This window comes from Mesocricetus auratus, unplaced genomic scaffold (genome assembly GCF_017639785.1).
Source record: "Mesocricetus auratus isolate SY011 unplaced genomic scaffold, BCM_Maur_2.0 Super-Scaffold_100010, whole genome shotgun sequence".
In the NCBI taxonomy this organism is placed as follows: domain Eukaryota; kingdom Metazoa; phylum Chordata; class Mammalia; order Rodentia; family Cricetidae; genus Mesocricetus; species Mesocricetus auratus.
Window position 1 is genome coordinate 79,624,013 of NW_024429194.1, and position 8,465 is coordinate 79,632,477.

The window sequence follows — 8,465 nt, forward strand, 5'->3', positions numbered from 1 at the left end:
TGGGGTTCGGACAGAGAAGCCCAAGGCTCCTGTCTTTTAGTTCATAACAGTGATGGTGACGTGAAGGGCTCAGCTTACTGGATCTTCCCAGTGTCTGGGGACAGATACGATGCTGGGGCGGAGCAGCATGACGCCTCCAATATCACCATCAGGGTTAGGGTGGGCTGGTCAGTCTTTAGGATGTGCCAGAGAGCTACAGAGAGCTCACTGGTTAAGAGAATCTCTTCCAGAGGACCTGGGTTCAATCCCCAGCACTCCCATGGGCTCCAATCCCAGGAGATCTGACTCCCTCTTCTGACTTCTACGGGCATGCAAACCTCTACACACATGCAAACAAAACATCAACACACATAAAACAGTTCCGTAGGACCAGTCAGGAGCTTGTCCAGAGTGCCCCCCTCCAGGAGCCTTCTCCTTCCACTCCCCAACCCCAGAATCCCGTCTGGGCCCTATGGCCGAACTTCTTCCCCATCCCTGACCCTTACCAGGAACCTGGATCAGGGAATAACAGGGTCCCACAGAATGTCATCACATTAGAATTAGGAAGGTCACTCATCATCCATAGGGACCAAGTATCAGTTGCACTGGAAGGTAAACTGAGGATGCAACAGAGGACCTGGCAAGGCCCAGGACTAGCCAGACACAGACCTCACCAGTCCAGAGTCTGTGGCACTGAATCCTCAGGGGGAGGATTGGGACCACCACCAGTCTGGGACATCACCAGGCCCCCAACCTTGGAGGCAGGGGAGGACCGGCCCTATCGTACTGGTCTGACTGATGAGACAGGACTAGGCTGGTAGAAGGAGAGGACTGGGGTGGAGGTCCAGAGCTTTCCATGCACAGGTACAGAAGACCTGTTTCTGAGGGCCCATAGAACAGTGAATTTTTATGTCACTCCCCTGTCTGATGTCCCCTCTGAAAATACTTGAGGAGTATGTCATGAGGCGGGTCTATGAGGAAAGCCATGACCCCAAGATGCTCTGGCACAGATAGACAGCATGGTATGGCCAGTAGAAGGAATAGGCTACATGACTGGTGGCCCAATGGCCTTGTAGATTATCCAGTGTGTACCAGGGCAAGGTGCACAGTGATGAGGAAAACTGTCAACTCCTCTCCAGGTCTCTGCCCATGTAAGCTGTGTGCCAATGAGCAGCAGTCCCAACTTCTATGTCCTTCATTACTATAGTCCTTGCTTCCTAGATGACAATGGATTAACACACACAGGGAAAGGGCGGGGGATAGTCTAGCGATTCTAGAAGCTATTGTCATTGATGTTGACATTACCGGTGAGGATAGGGAGTCAAGGTGAACGAGATATGGCCCAAGCTCTTGGAGGTGACTGAGCTGAGGAGTGGACATATCACCTCCTGGGAAACCTGGTATAAGAAGTGACTCACACCAGTAGCTTTGGCGATAGAGTCCCTAGGCCTCCATGGCATTACCAGTGAGGATAGGAGATGGAAGGGGGCTCTCTCCAGTGGAGCACACCAGGGCACTAGCATGGGCTATATCGGGCAGGAGAGGCACTCAGTAGTCTGAGAGTTGGTGGCTGAGAGGGACCATATATCTGTGAGCTTTGGTCCATGGACCTGGTGCAGATAGATGTCTGGGCTCTGGACAGCATGTGGAGTATGTATTACTGTGCCCTGACCGCCCACCAGAACAGGTGCTACCTAGCTTGTCAGAGGTCCTGAGATGCTAGATGCAATTCCAAAATCCCAGAAGTCATTGTTTGGGGGTTAAATTAAATCTCATAATTCTAAGATGATGACTGGGACCCCTTAAGGGGGCATCTTTGTGATGCAGATCCTTGAGCACAAAGAATCAGTATCCTTGTGTTCTACAAATTGAAAGGAGTGAATAGGGAGGACTTTACCTATCTTGGAGAGCTGGTTCATTCACCTCCTACCAAGTCGGGTAATGCCTGCTACTGGGTAGCCCACGGCCTGGCTGCCCCTACCCTGGCTCCTTCCCCAGGCTCCACATTTCCACTTGGTCATCAGTGGAGAGACAATTGTTTGTTTGAGACAGGGTTTGTCCTCGTTTGCTTCTCTGTTGTGATAAAACAGTGGCAAAAATGACTCCAGGAGGAAAGAGTTTGGGTCATCTTCAAGGTCACACTGCATCACTGAGGGAAAGTCAGGGCAGGCGCTTAGGGCAGAAACTGAAACACAGACCACGGAGGAAGGCTGCTTACTGGCTCACTCCTCGTGACTTGTTCAACCTGCTTTCTTATGTAAATCAGGACCACCTGCCCAGGGATGGCACCACCAATAGTGGGCTGGGCTGTCCCACACCAATCGTGCATCAAGAAAATGCCCCAGACTTCTCTACAGTCCAACCCAATGGAGGCAGTTCCTCAACTGAGATCCCTTCTTTCCAGTGTGCCAGTGTCACAAAAACTAACCAGCACAAGGCCTCAGGATGGACCCCACGCTGCCCTCAAACTTGGAATTCTCCTGCTGTGGCCTCCACACTTGGTGAGGAATATTCTTTTTCATTTTTGTGATTTTTAAATTTTATTTTGTGTGCATGAGAGTTTTGCCTAGATGCATGTATGTGCACCATGCTCGTGCCTGGTGCCTGCAGAGGTCAGAAGAGGCCATCAGATCCCCTGGAATTGGAGTTATAGGAAGTTGTGAGCCACTATGTGGTCTGGGAACCAAATTTGGATCCTCTGCCAGAGTAACGGGTGCTGTTAACCAGTGAGCTGTTTCTCCAACCCATTTATTATTATTAGTTTTTTGTTTAGTTGTTGTTGTTGTTGTTAGAGATAGGGTTTCTCTTTGTAGGCCTGACTGTCCCAGAACTCGCTCTGTAGACCAGGCTGGCCTTGAACTCACAGAGATCTGCCCGCCTCTGCCTGCTGAGTGCTGGGATTAAAGGCATGCACCACCACCACCTGACTTCCATTTATTATTTTTTTAAATAAACATTTTGAGTGTTGTCCTTCTTTGCTTTCATTTTTTATGTGTGTGAGTATTTTGCCAGCATGCATGCCTGGTTCCTAGGGAGGCCAGAAGAGGGTGTTGGAACTTTTGGGATTGAAGTACAGGGATTTGTGAGCTACCATGTGGGTGCTGAGAGCTGAACCTAGCTCCTCTGGAAGAGCAGCAAATGGTCTTACTGCAGAGCTACCCTCCAGCCCAAGTGTTCTTAAATTATAAAAGGCCCATTCTCAGGCACCGGAGCGGCCAGGCCTTCACGGAACTTCTGGACTCCATCAGCCTGGTCCTTCACTGCTGGCAACTGCCCTGTGTGTTCTCTGGACAAAGATGGGTGTTCTCATCTCATTCTACAACTGGAAATACTGAGGGACAGGGGGACTGTCTCAAGGCAGCAATATTGGGGCCAAGTCTGAATGGACCATAAGGGCATCTAGCCCCTCAGCCGTGTGTCAAGTTGAGACTCTGGCTGTGGGACCTCGGAGCGGAACTGGGAAATCAGGGGGAGGGGCTGTCATCCTCACAGAGGGACATGGTCGCCCTTGGCCTTGTGTGGCCTCCAGTCCAGTGGGGCAGCCAGACAGCAGGGTGCCGGGAAACAAGGCTGACACTGTTTGTTCAGCTGCTGGGCTGGCGCCGTCGCCCTAACCAGGACCTGGTCTCTCTGGAGTTAACACACGCACCCCTGTCCTCACAGAGCCTGTTCAGCAGTGACTGCTCCTGAGCAGACAGCATTTTCTACAGAAGTCATCCCGGGCAAGACAGCGCACAGCTGTAGATGAGACTGTGCTGGGGACCTGGGGTAGGGGGGATGGAGAGGCTGGGGTGCTAACTAAGAGAGTCAGGCATTGGCCAAGTGCAGCAGCCTTTAGTAGAGGAACCTTGAGCAGCTAACCTATCCTACTGGCAAGGACTAAGCAAAATTCCATATACAGAGGCCTGGGGACTGCCAGGGTCAGTCTTTGGGAGCCTCCTGAGTGGGTGAAATGGACCTGGAAATCCCAGAGAGGCAGTTGCCAGGTCCCTGAAGAAGCCAGCCTGGTCACTAGGATGACCCTCACCCAGGAGAACAGGCATCAAGGTTATTCTTCACAGAAGCCAGAGGGCACACCACCAAAGCCACACCAGGGGGATCTACTCTGCCAATCACTATTCATCTTCTAAGCCCCTTCCCCCAGGTAGGGGCTATGGCAGCTCCACGGTCCCACAGAGGTGCCACGTGGGTCAGGGCTGGGCTGGGGGAACGTTTGGATTCAGTTTGGGACTGTGGGAATCCAGCTCATGTGTAGTCACCGCTCTGGGGCCACAAGCTCACCAGTCCTGAGTAAGAACGCTCCCAGACTCCAGCCCTGGACACCTGAAGCTGAGTCCCCCCGCCCCCAGCCAGGAGGGCTGGGGAGTTCTGCTGCAACCCTAGGGGTCATAAGTGTTGGAAGTGTCACTGTTGTGGTAAAGTGCTTGACACACGCTACAACCTAGGTAAAAAGTCGGGCACAGTGGCCAGAGCCTGTAACCCCAGCAGTGGAGAGGTGGAGGCAGAAGGATCCTTGGGGCTTGCTGGCCAGCCACCCTTGCCTACTTGGAGAGCTCCAGGCTAATGAGAACTCTTGCTCAAGTGAGGGGAATAGTTCCTGAGGAATGACATCTAAGACTGACCGTTAGCCTCTACACGCACACACATACATATGCACCTGGACATATATGAACTTGCCTGTAGTCACACACGCGGGCGCGCGCGCGCGCACACACACACACACACACACACACAAACTGGCTGTTGTAAGGCTGTTCAGGGGATCCCTCTTACATGGCAGGCTCAGTACCTGAAGCAGACCCCAGGGTACAGACTGGTGCCAGGTATCTTGGCCACTATTGAGATATTGAGAGATGTGATTACTGTGAGCTGAGCTTCAGTGAGTACAGTGGGCAGACTGGATGCCTAACTTGTGTGCCACGCTCCAGGCAGAGCCCAGAGCCTTAGCTTTAACCCTGCCAGTGACCTGGTCCCTGGCCTGCACGGGGCTATCTCCTGCTAAGGGAGAAAGGAGCAAGGGCATCAGGAGGAAGGGCGGGGTGGAATGGCATCCTTTGTCGGCAGCAGTGGGAGAGGCCTGAGCCCTTGGCTCTTCCAGCACTGTTAGGACCACTGCACAGGCGGGGACAGCCATCCTGAGTGAAGCCTCATGCGTCAGCTGCCTGGACCACAGCGGGGCTGGGGGACACAGAGGTGGTGGTGGTACCTGGACAGAGGGATAAGTTTCCCAGCATAAGCTCAGGAGACATCTGGTTGACGTTGTGGAGGTGACAAAGATGTGATCCAGGGCCTCACATTCCTGTCACAGGGTCAGAGGAGCAATCCACGGCCAGGATGTGGGAACAGACGACACGGCCATTCTCTGCAGAGTTTGCTGCCTCCCCATCACCCCATCTGTCGGCTGGAAGAGCAGCAGCGGAAGCCTCAGTCCTCAAGCAGGTGCCCAGGGGGTGTGGGGATAGAAAAGGCCCTGTGGCGGGCATGGGCTGAGGGCCTGGCAAGTCTGATTTGGGGTTTTGCCCCAGGCCAGCCCCATCAGCTCAGCACGAAAGGGCTTGCTAGACCAGTGGCCCTCAACCTTCCTAATGCCCTTTAACACAGTTCCTCATGCTGTGGTGACCCCCAACCATAAAATTATTCTTACTGATACTTCATAGCTTGCTACTTTGATGAATCATAATGTAAATATTTTTGGAGATAGAGGCTTGCCAAAGGGGTGGAGACCCACAGGTTGAGAACTGCTGCCCTAGAGGAACAGAAAGCATAGGCAGACAGACAGATGATAGATAGATAGATGATAGATAGATAGATAGATAGATAGATAGATAGGTAGGTAGAGATGAACAGACATATAGATGACAAAGATAGAGAGAGAGAGGAGAGAAAGAGAGAGAGAGAGAGAGAGAGAGAGAGGAAGGGGCTCTCCCGGGTCTCCATACAGTTAATGGTTGCAGGGACAGGGAAAGAGACATTTTCTTCCGTGATGTAGCCGCTGCTGAGATGCTTATGCGTCTGTAAACAACCCCAATGAAACTCACTGATTTTCACTAAAGAAAGAAAGTAAAAGCAGAGGGACGCTAGCTGAGAAGAGAAAGAGGCCCAGTGGGCATGGAAGCAGAGAGGGTAACAGGAGGTGAGTATCATCCAGACATAGTATATACATGTATGAAGACGTCAAAACGAACCCCATTATTATTATAATTAGCATGTGCTAATAAACTTTTTTAGAAAGAGATTTATTGGACTGGCTTACATTAGACAGGCTGGGTAGTCCAATAGTGGCCTCCTGCACTCGGACAAGCAGAGAACTCAGTCCCGGCAGCAGAGCGCCCGAGCAGACCCCACCCAAGGCTGAAAGCTTGGGCCCTCCCAGGAGGTGGAGGGTGGAGCCCAGGTGAAGGGCTGAGGGGGCGGGATCCTGGTGGCAGCAGGTGACAGCAGTGATTCATCAACTCCCCGGGACAGAAAGAGACCATCGACTCAACCACCTTCTTCACCTAAGCCCTTTCCTAGCTTGAAGGTCCTGCTCCTGTTCACAGAAGGGCATCCCCCCGCCCCTGCCACACACACACACACACACACACACACACTCCTGAATGTCAATCCTCTCTCAAAGGGCTCCACAGATACACAGGTGTAATTCACAAGTCTTAGGCCAGTCTCCCAGCTCTTTTTTTTTTAATGAGTGTTTGCCTACATGTGTGTATATGTAGCACATGCATCCTGTGCCCAAAGAGGCCAGAAGGGGGTGTTGCATCCCTGGGCACTAGAGTTACAGATGGTTGTGAGCTGCTATGTGGGTGCTGGGAACCAAACCCTGGTCCTCAGCAAGTGCTTTTAACCCTGAGGAATTGCTCCAGCCCCCTAGGGATTTCTTATCCCAGACTGGTTGACAACCAGAGAAACCGTCACACAAAGGGCTTCATGTCACCCTTGTGATGTTCCAACTCCTTGGCACCTTCCTCAAGATGGAGGTTTCAGGACCAAAACCTTGTGAATAGAAACCCATAAGCCACCACCTCCCCCTTTGCCTTAGCTGCTAAAGTTCTTTGAGTAAAACCTGTGAGCAATTTGGCCAGCATCCTTGCCTCTTTCCCTGACTTATGTGTTGTTTGTTTGTTTTGTTTTGCTTTGTTCTATTGGTTTGTTTTTCTCTGTAGCTTTTGGAGCCTGTCCCGGAACTTGCTCTGTAGACCAGGCTGGTCTCAAACTCACAGAGATCCGAGTGGTGGGATTAAAGGTGTGCGCCACCAACGCCAGGCATGATTTGTTTTAAATACTCATCCTGTGGCATCTTTTCTTTGCTACATCCAAACCATTCTTGAGCCAAGTAAGCCTGCATCCTTCCGATGGGATTGTCTATCCTTCCAACTTTTCCATGCCTTCTCCCTTACAGGTGCTGTAGAATTCCACCACCTTCCAGAAGTGGATTGCACGTGCCTGGGGAACACTAAGATCCACACTCAGAGTGCCTACTCATCTTGGAGTCAGGGGCATCTGTAGGCAAACTGTCTTGTGAGGCTGAGGGAACAGAGGAAGCTCACATGGAAAAGACTTGTTCCCACAGGCCTCACATGGCAGGGACAGCATTTCTGTAATTTCTCTCTGTGACTCTTTCTCTGATGTGAGTGGGTGTGCACATGCATGCGTGGGCACACGTATGTAGAAGCCTGGGTTGATGCCAACATTAGGCATCTTCCTCTGTCACTTTTCTCTGTCTTTTCTGAGACAAATTCTCACGGATTTGGCTAGCCTAATTCGCTTTGTTTAAACAGGGTCTCATGGAGCCCAGGATGACCTCAAACTTGCTACATAGTTGTGGATGTATAGTGATATATTTTTATGATCTATTAAAGCTTGCCTGAGGATTAAAAAAAGCAAAGTCAGCCACAGGCCATAGAAGCCAGGCACACTCCTTTAATCCCAGCAGCCAGAATCTAGGAGGTGGTAGTACACACCTTTAATCCTAGGACTCAGGATTAAGAGGTAGATGGATCTCTGTGAGTCCAAGGCCACCCAGGTTTACACAAGAGTGAATCAGTCTAAAAGAGATTTATAACTCACACCTTAATACCAACATTAGAGAAGTATATAAGACAGAAGCAAGGTCTCAGAGATGCATTCATTCTCCAGCCACTCTGACGAGAGATTACAGTCTGAGGCTTAGTGGATCTTGTGGAGACAGGATTAGCCCATTCAGTCTGAGCTAGAGACAAGAAACCAGTGGCAGCTACTTTGCTTGAAGCATGAACCCCGGTATCAGTCTGTGGGTTATTTATTTTTCGTGTTACATGGATGGCTTTGGACTCAGGGTTATCCAGTCTCCATCACTCTAGTGTGGAGATTACAGATGCACACCACTGTGCAGGGCTGAGCCTGCTCGTTGGTGGTTATGCCATCTTCCTAGCAACCTGGATCCTCATTTTCGGTGGCGATGACCATAAGTATGTGACCCAGAGCATCCTGGCCCCTTAACAGGCATGGTG

At 51.2% G+C, this 8,465-nt stretch overlaps 1 long non-coding RNA gene across 1 annotated transcript in view; it reads left to right on the forward strand.

The window, feature by feature from the left end:
- The window catches only part of LOC121142918, a 29,095-nt gene extending 21,291 nt beyond the window's left edge, over nt 1–7,804 (forward strand). The window contains exons 5-7 of the long non-coding RNA XR_005880080.1: nt 2,246–2,480; nt 5,288–5,418; nt 7,376–7,804. This is a non-coding gene — a long non-coding RNA (uncharacterized LOC121142918). The remainder of the gene's footprint in view (nt 1–2,245; nt 2,481–5,287; nt 5,419–7,375) is intronic.
- Nucleotides 7,805–8,465: the final 661 nt, after the last annotated feature.